General features: G+C 40.8%; 1 pseudogene; it reads right to left on the bottom strand.

Annotated features, from left to right (window-relative positions):
- Positions 1-7,163: 7,163 nt before the first annotated feature.
- On the bottom strand, positions 7,164-7,481 carry LOC112833458 (large ribosomal subunit protein eL37 pseudogene; annotated as a pseudogene).
- Between the last annotated feature and the right edge of the window lie 1,076 nt (positions 7,482-8,557).

Here is an 8,557-nt window from a genome sequence, read left to right on the forward strand (position 1 = left end):
CTGGCTGTAGGGTGTGAAGTGAAGAGAAGCCAACCAAGGGACAGTATCTGAGAAGAAATGCACATTAACTCCAGAGAGATCATCCCCCCAACCCTGGCCCATCACCAGGCTATAAGGCCCCAGATAGAGCAGACACATGGAAATTGAAATAACGGTATACAAAGATGGGACAACCAAATGACTGTTGGAGGATCTGAAGCAGAAGGTGGAAGGGAGAGCCTGAGAAATTCCTGAGGCGGAAAGAATAAGTTAAGCTTTTACTTTATTTCTGAACTTCCCTTCCTACTGTTTCTCTAGTTCTGACTTCCTCACTGTCCACCCTGCTTTAGCACTCATTCCCCTGTATTACATTTGGTTACATCAAGGATGGTCTTATCTGATAGGTGGTGATGTAGGTCTTAAAAAAAAGATTATAATTAATGTTTTTGTATCTGTGGGTTAGGCACAAAATAGGGTCTCAATATTGGGGAAGTTTACTTTTTAAATCAGACAGTGGTGTCCTACTGCATTTAGAATAGGACCCAAACTTCTGACCATGGACTACAACATGAATCATTCCTACCTCTCTAATTTTATCTCAGCCTGCCATCTACCTTGTTTAATATGACTTTGTTAAAATAGCTTTTTCCCCCCCTTTTATTTCCTGAATGCCCCAATCTCTCTGTAAACAAATTATTCCTTTTGCCTGGACTTTCCTTTCCTTCCTCTCTGCATATGGCTGGGCTTTTGTTGTTCTTATCTTTCAGTTCTCAGCTCAAATGATATAAAAAGGTTTCCAGGCTATGCAATATAAAGCACATCCACCATGTTATTCTCTTTCATAGCACTCAGCTTTTACCCCAGGAGGATGATCAACATCCTTATTTACCCAGGAATCAGAGGTTTCCTGGGATGAGGGTCTTTCAGTACTAGGACAGTCTTAGGTAAACCAGGATGGCTGGTTACCCTATGTATAGAACCTACTTGATTTGAACTACATTTTTGTTCATTTACTTGTGGAATATCTATCTCTCCCATTAAGAATTATAGTCCATGGAGGTGGGGGCCATGTTTTTGTTCACCATTATGCACCCTCTAACTCTCATCATACCAGACACTTCATAGGCACTCAGCAGATGTTGAATGAGTGAATGAATGAATAAATGAATCAAAACTCCAGATACTGGCAGTTGAGAAAAAGAAATTTACATGTGGAGTTAGCTACACAAAGTTAAAGTTGTTAGATGTGGAGGGTTCTGTTAAGTAGAGAGCCCCAGATGCTTTGTTCTTCCTATAAGTGGTGGGAGGTGGTGACACGGCCAGGAGAGAAAACTGTGAGCAGCGTGAGACAGAGCAGGGACTGGATTCAGGTTCCTTCGACCCTGACTATGAAACCTAGCCACGCTTGGCTGCCTCAATAAGGGAAAATAAAAGCTAAAACTATGCCTCTTAAGTAGTAGATCTTGCAGGAATACAGAGGGAGGGTGTTTGCTGAAAGGAGGATGCTTACTACAAAGACTGGCAAAGACCAGACCAAACCAGTCTGCACCAAGATGGATATCAGGGCTGACTTTCACTGATCCTTTTCCCTCGTTATAATACTAAAAATCATGCCCAGGGTGGAGATTTAACATGTTAATTAGACCTGTGACACATGAAGAAGCATAACCTTTAAGTGTGTAGGTGCTAATAAATTTCTGCCTCTACATGCTTAGAGGTCACTCTTTCCCCACTTAAGTTTTTTTAAAAAACTCTCCCAAAGTCCTTACCTCAATGAGATCATATGATACTTGTCTTTCTCTGATTGACTTATTTAGCTTAGCATAATACTCTCTAGTTCCACTGATATGAGGAATTTGAGAAACAAGACAGAGGATCATAGGGGAAGGGAGGGAAAAATGAAACAAGATGGAACCAGAGAGGGAGAGAAACCATAAGAGACTCTTAATCTCAGGAAACAAACTGAGGGTTGCTGGAGTGGAGGGGGGTGGGGGGGATGGGGTGGCTGGGTGATGGACACTGGGGAGGGTATGTGCTATGGTGAGGGCTGTGAATTGTGTAAGACTGATGGATCACAGACCTGAACACCTGAAAAAAGTAATACATTATATATTAACAAAAAAACTCTCCCAAATGTTGGTGAGGATGTGGAGAAAGGGGAACCCTCTTACACTGTTGGTGGGAATGCAAGTTGGTACAGCCACTTTGGAAAACAGTATGGAGGTTCCTCAAAACATTAAAAACAGAGCTACCCCATGACCCGAAAATTGCACTCCTGGGTATTTACCACAAAGACACAGATGCAGGGAAAAGAAGGGCCATATGCACCCCAATGTTCATAGCAGCCATGTCCGCAACAGCCAAACTGTGGAAAGAGCCAAGATGCCCTTCAACAGACGAATGGATAAAGAAGATGTGGTCCATATATACAATGGAGTATTACTCAGCCATCAGAAAGGATGAATACCCAACTTTTACATCAACATGGATGGGACTGGAGGGGATTATGCTCAGTGAAGTAAGTCAAGCAGAGAAAGTCAATTATCATATGGTTTCACTTACTTGTGGAACATAAGGAATATCATGGAGGACATTAGGAGAAGGAAGGGAACAATGAAGGGGGAGGGATATCGGAGGGAGAGATGAACCATGAGAGACGATGGACTCTGAGAAACAAACTGAGGGTTCTAGAGGGGAGGGGGTGGGGGGATGGGTTAGCCTGGTGATGGGTATTAAGGAGGGCACGTACTGCATGGAGCACTGGGTGTTATATGCAAACAATGAATCATGGATCACCACATCAAAAACTAATGATGTACTGTATGGTGACTAACATAATAAAAAAATAATTAAAAAAACAAAAACAAAAACAAAACCTCTCTCTAACCCCCTCTCAGGGAATCAACCTGGGATTCTTTCCTTTGTGCTGTCTTTCTTGTGTTCAAGAAAAAGTCCCAATAAAGCCTTGCCTGAAACTCTCATTTGACCACTTGTCAATTTTTTTTTAAGATTTTATTTATTTATTTGACAGAGAGAGACACAGTGAGAGAGGGAACACAAGCAGGGAGAGTGGGAGAGGGAGAAGCAGGCTTCCCGCCGAGCAGGGAGCCCGATGCAGGGCTCGATCCCAGGACCCTGAGATCATGACCTGAGCCAAAGGCAGACGCTTAACGACTGAGCCACCCAGGTGCCCCGCCACTTGTCAATTTCTATTGCTTAGCGAGCCCGAGGGCCTGGTTCAGTAAGAAGTGGATGGGATCATGTCAGAGAAACCAAACAAGTCATTTCAAGAGTAAGGTTGCTTCTATATTTCTTTTGGTTTTATCATCCAAAAGTCCAGGGACCATGTATTCGAAGGACGTTCTTCTGATTAATTCAGATTAATACTTTATAAAGAAGCCACATTGACCATATAAAATATACAGTTGGAAACAATTCTCCAGAAAGATTTGGCCATTGTGTCAAATTAAACAGAGGTTTACAGAAGAGGCTGAAGACAAAAGGAGTTAAAGTGGGGAAAACCAGTTCATTCATCATCCATCCGTATATACAGCCAACCATCCGACTGTAATGTAATATGCAAAAGGCAGTAGGAGTCATAATAATGAACTTCTTGATACTTGCTCTACCAAGAAACATATTCCTAAATATGTGAAAGTTACGATACGTGAGAAAATTTTGGATTAGAGTAGGAAGAGAGAAGGCTGGGGATGAAATACAGTCCCAAGATTTATAGCAACATCAACCCAGATCTACACTGTGATTCTTCCTCCTGCAGGGTCCCGGGTCCTCAGTAGAGCAGTTGAGCTGTAAGGGACCTTCGAGAACTTCTAGCTGCTATTTCTCAAAGTGCAGCTACTGGAAAATTCTCCCATAAGATGTCCTAAAAAAACATTTCCTGTTCGAAGCCATTAGGAAAATGTTGCATCGCATTTGTGGGATTCATAATGCCTATGTGATAAGGGTAGCATTTTGAGAGATTTAAATACTTTTTTCCTTTCCTGTAGCTTTAGGGTTCTCTCATTGAATCAGGACCTGTCCTTACTACCTAAGGGAGGGCTGTGGAGGCTGGAAAGCAGAAATCACCCGGTGGGGGCGGGGGGGGGTGAGGTTGGACATATTTAGAGGGATCTGGAGGTCTTGGAAGAAAGAGAACCTCTGTCTTGTTTCCTGAATACAGATGATGTTGTGATGCTAAGACCCCAAGAGGGAATGGCTTATGGGTATGTCTAGGCAGATGGGACCATACACAGTCTTGTGAATCCTGTGTTACAAGCAGGACATAAAAGTATCAAGGAGCCAATTAGACCAGAGGTTGGCAAACCACAGCCTGCAAGCCAAATCCAGTCCACCATCTGTTCTTTGCATAGCACACAAGCTAAAATTGGTTTTTACGTTTTAAATGGTTAAAGAAAAAAAATGTACATATTATATAACATTTATGGCTTAGCACTTTTGCAATGACAGAAGCGGTAGGAGCAGAGTTGAGTAGCTACAAGAATCTGAAAGGCCTGCAAAATCTAAACTATTTTCTATCTTTCCCTTTACAGAAATACCTTGCTGATCCCTAATGTAGACAATCCCAAGAGCAAACTTTGTGGATTAATGACTTAGGACAAAACGGGCTACCTATATTCTCTGCCCCTGGAGATTTCAGAATCAAGTTTCCCAACGTGACTGAAGAGGAGTCAGTTTGGCAGAATGGGAGCTAGAAATATAATTTCATTATACACCATGGCTTGTGCCTGAGATTCATATTTGTTAAACGTGTTAAGATGATAAAGGTTCTGGGAAGTCCTGCTGTCAAACATATTTAACGTTTTTCTTTTTCTTTTTTTTTTAAGATTTTATTTATTTGACAGAGAGAGACAGTGAGAGAGGGAACACAAGCAGGGGGAGTGGGAGAGGGAGAAGCAGGCCTCCCACGGAGCAGGGAGCCTGATGGGGCTCCATCCCAAGACCCCGGGATCATGACCTGAGCCGAAGGCAGACACTTAATGACTGAGCCACCCAGGCGCCCCTAACTAATGTTTTTCTAAATTATTTAATCATACATTTTTTGTTAGATCTATTGTCCTATAAAATCAAGTATTCTTTTCTAAGGAGCACATTTTAGAACATGCTGTTGTATTCGAATCTCATAGGGGGAAAAGCTGAGAATAAAAGCTGATAACTTGGACAAGCTTACAGAACTGGTAGATAGAAGTACTGGATTCCGGTTCTGCTAACTCCAATGCTTTCCCTAATAGATTCTTAAAACTCTACAAGCCATTTTAATTTAATCAGCCAAAATTTGTCAAAACCAGGTAGCTGACAGATGCAGTAAGGCTATCTGGACTGATATGAGTGTTTGACTGGAAAATCAGTACAAGCTATGTGATTTTCATGAGGTGCATAAAAACTCACTAGCAGCAGAGTTTCAAGTGATTCCACAATTTATGTCTTTTTGAAAACATTTTGAATAAATTGATCAGTCAATACAATGGGAAACAATATTCTGCTAAACAATTTACTAGATTGAATTTTGATAGAATTGACCATCTGTTTAAACTGTCAGGCCAATTCAGGTTGTACCTCGAGGACAGGCCAAAATGCTTGCTGAGAGTAAATACAAAACTTTTTTTAAAGTGAGGGAAAAATTAAATTTTCTGATCAGGCAGGAAAGGTACAGACTTAGTCAATCTCTGCCTTCAAAGCAGTCTCTTTGCTGAAATTGGCAAATTGGTTACTTTCATCAGTTTCAGCCTCTGTCAATTTCAGCAGCCTGGAACAGTCACACAAACACATCAATTTCAGCCCTAGAAACTTGTCTCTTTTGAAATTGACAGGAACTAAAATGAAGGAGAACCAAAGTGTCAGGCTCTCTGGAGGCTTTGGGAAGCCACTGATATTGAGTGACCTCTTCAGCAGGCCTGGTGCTCCAGGCCCCTGTTCCTGCTGCCTCAATGTCTTGGCTCCACACTAAGTTACTGTCTCTAGGATCCTGTAATAAGGGGTATCTCAAAGAGGCCATACATCCTCAAAGTGAGGTCTTAAAGTCAACTGTAGCTCAGAGTAAAATTGGCATAGTACAAAGTATTATGGTTTCAGAATTTGAAAGCTCTGGGACTACCACTTCATAGGCAATGAACTCATTTAACTTTGAAGGTTCTTCTATGATCTGTAAATTGTAGTTGGTGATGTCTGTGTTCTAAATAATAATAATGATGCTAATAATGGTTAATATTTATTGAACATAATTATTTTCCATGTGTTGCCCTATATAATCTTTGATCAGCTTTTTATGATAGTTTTAAAAGAAAAAGCTAGGGGATAGAGAAGTAACTTTACCAATGTTACATGATTAATAAATCTTCACTCCCAGATTGTTTTTTTTTTTTAAAGGAATCTTATTGTTTTTGTTTGTTTATTTTTTTTTTGTTTTTTGAAGATTTTATTTATTTTTGACAGAGAGAGAGAGCACAAGCAGGGGGAAAGCAGAGAGAGAGGGAGAAGCAGACTCCCTGCTGAGCAGGGAGCCCGATGCGGGGCTCGATCCCAGGACCCTGAGATCATGACCTGAGCCGAAGGCAGACGCTTAACGACTGAGCCACCCAGGCGCCCCTCCCAGATTGTTTTATTAAGGGTTAAATAACAGGATAAATTAATCCTGTAAGGTTGCTAACCAAGATGATAAATCTGTAAAGCAGCCAAAAACATTTATTTGAGGTTTTAGGGATGGCAATCCTGGAGACCCAGAGTTAGCTGAAATCAAATGCTTGCTCTGAATTTGCCACTGGGGAGTGCAAGTTTATAGAGGCGAAAACCACAAAGTTAACAAAAGTTGTTTAGAAACAATTATGATTGGGGCTGGCAGGGTCAAACTGACTAATACAATATTGGCTATTTAGCTAGGAGATATCACATTATCTCTATTTTAGTCCAAAGTAGAAGGCTGTGTTCTAGCAGGTGGTTAGCTGCAATTGACAAAAGTCAAAAGTTCTCTTTGTTCTGAGAGTTGAAGCAGGAGACATACACAGGCCCGGCTTCCTCAATATCCTCCAGACCCTATTTTGAGTCTCCTTTCTTAGCAATGCTTAGCTTATTTTGGAATCATCTTTCAGAAGGGTTAAATAATAGGATTAATCAATTGTGTTAAGGGTTGAATATTTTTTTTTTTTTTAACCAGAACGTTTATTGTGTGACTAATCGTTGAAATCCTCAAGATGAACTGAATGCTGCAACAGCTGCCCTCTTGGGCTTAGGTGTTGTTCCTTCACGGAATCCATGCCTGAATCTGCAGTATACAATTTTTAGGTGCCTCATTTGACCGGTCCCAGTGGTGTTTTATCTTTTAGCCTTGGCACTCCAGTTATACTTTCTCTGGCGCTTGGCAGGATAGCCGCAATTACCACATGTGGACTTCTGAAGACGGTAGGCCTTCGAGCCACAGCGGCGGCACGACGTGTGCGTCTTATTGCGATGCTTTCCAAACGATGACGTCCCCTTCGTCATCTTGTTTCCGCAGCAGACCCTAAAGAGCAATAATAAATAATTTTAGAAACTATTAAGTGTTATGCTATGCACTTTAGGTGTTGTTATTATTGTATCTGCTGCTTTATATTTTCATTAAAAATGTGTTCTCACCACCTTGTATAATCTTGCAGTCAGTGTGCTCAGACTTGATTTAAAGAGGGATCTAATCCAGGTTAAACATATTTCACTACCAAATACAGATCCTCATCCCAAATACCTGGGATAAGAACCACAAGACATTCAAGGATAATTTTAAGTTCTCTGTGCATAACTTCTGTTAAGGCTAAAACTTACTCTATTCTGGCTGAAATATTTCCATTTCCCTGGTTTCTTTATAAAATGAATTTCAAGACCAATGGTGTGCATACTTGCCTATAAATGTCCTTGGACATCATTCAGTGATGTCCATCCTAGCACTGTTAACATAGATATATGCTCATTCTCCTCCTCAGTCTTCCTCCTTATTCTAGTTATTTAGTGAAGAATTTGTTTGGCATCTCAATAAATTTAAGGCTTTTCAAGAGGCTTCTAAAAACAGACATATAGACCAATGGAACAGAATAGAGAACACAGATATGGACCCTCAACTCTATGGTCAAGTAATCTTTGACAAAGCAGGAAAAAATATGCAGTGGAAAAAAAGACAGTCTCTTCAATAAATGGTGCTGGGAAAATTGGACAGCTATGGAGAATGAAACTCGACCATTCTCTAACACCATACACAAAGATAAACTCAAAATGGATGAAAGACCTCAATGTGAGACGGGAATCCACCAAAATCCTAGAGGAGAACATAGGCAGTAACCTCTTCGACATCGGCCACAGCAACTTCTTTCAAGATACATCTCCAAAGGCTAGTGAAACAAAAGCAAAAATGAACTTTTGGGACTTCATCAAGATAAAAAGCTTCTGCACAGCAAAGGAAACAGTCAACAAAACAAAGAGGCAACCCACAGAATGGGGGAAGTTACTTGCAAATGACACTACAGATAAAGGGCTGGTATCCAAGATCTATAAAGAACTTCTCAAGCTCAACACCCAAAAAACAAATAATCAAGTCAAA

Source organism: Callorhinus ursinus, unplaced genomic scaffold (genome assembly GCF_003265705.2).
Source record: "Callorhinus ursinus isolate GAN/ISIS: 27379988/994484 unplaced genomic scaffold, GSC_fseal_2.0 scaffold25, whole genome shotgun sequence".
NCBI lineage: Eukaryota > Metazoa > Chordata > Mammalia > Carnivora > Otariidae > Callorhinus > Callorhinus ursinus.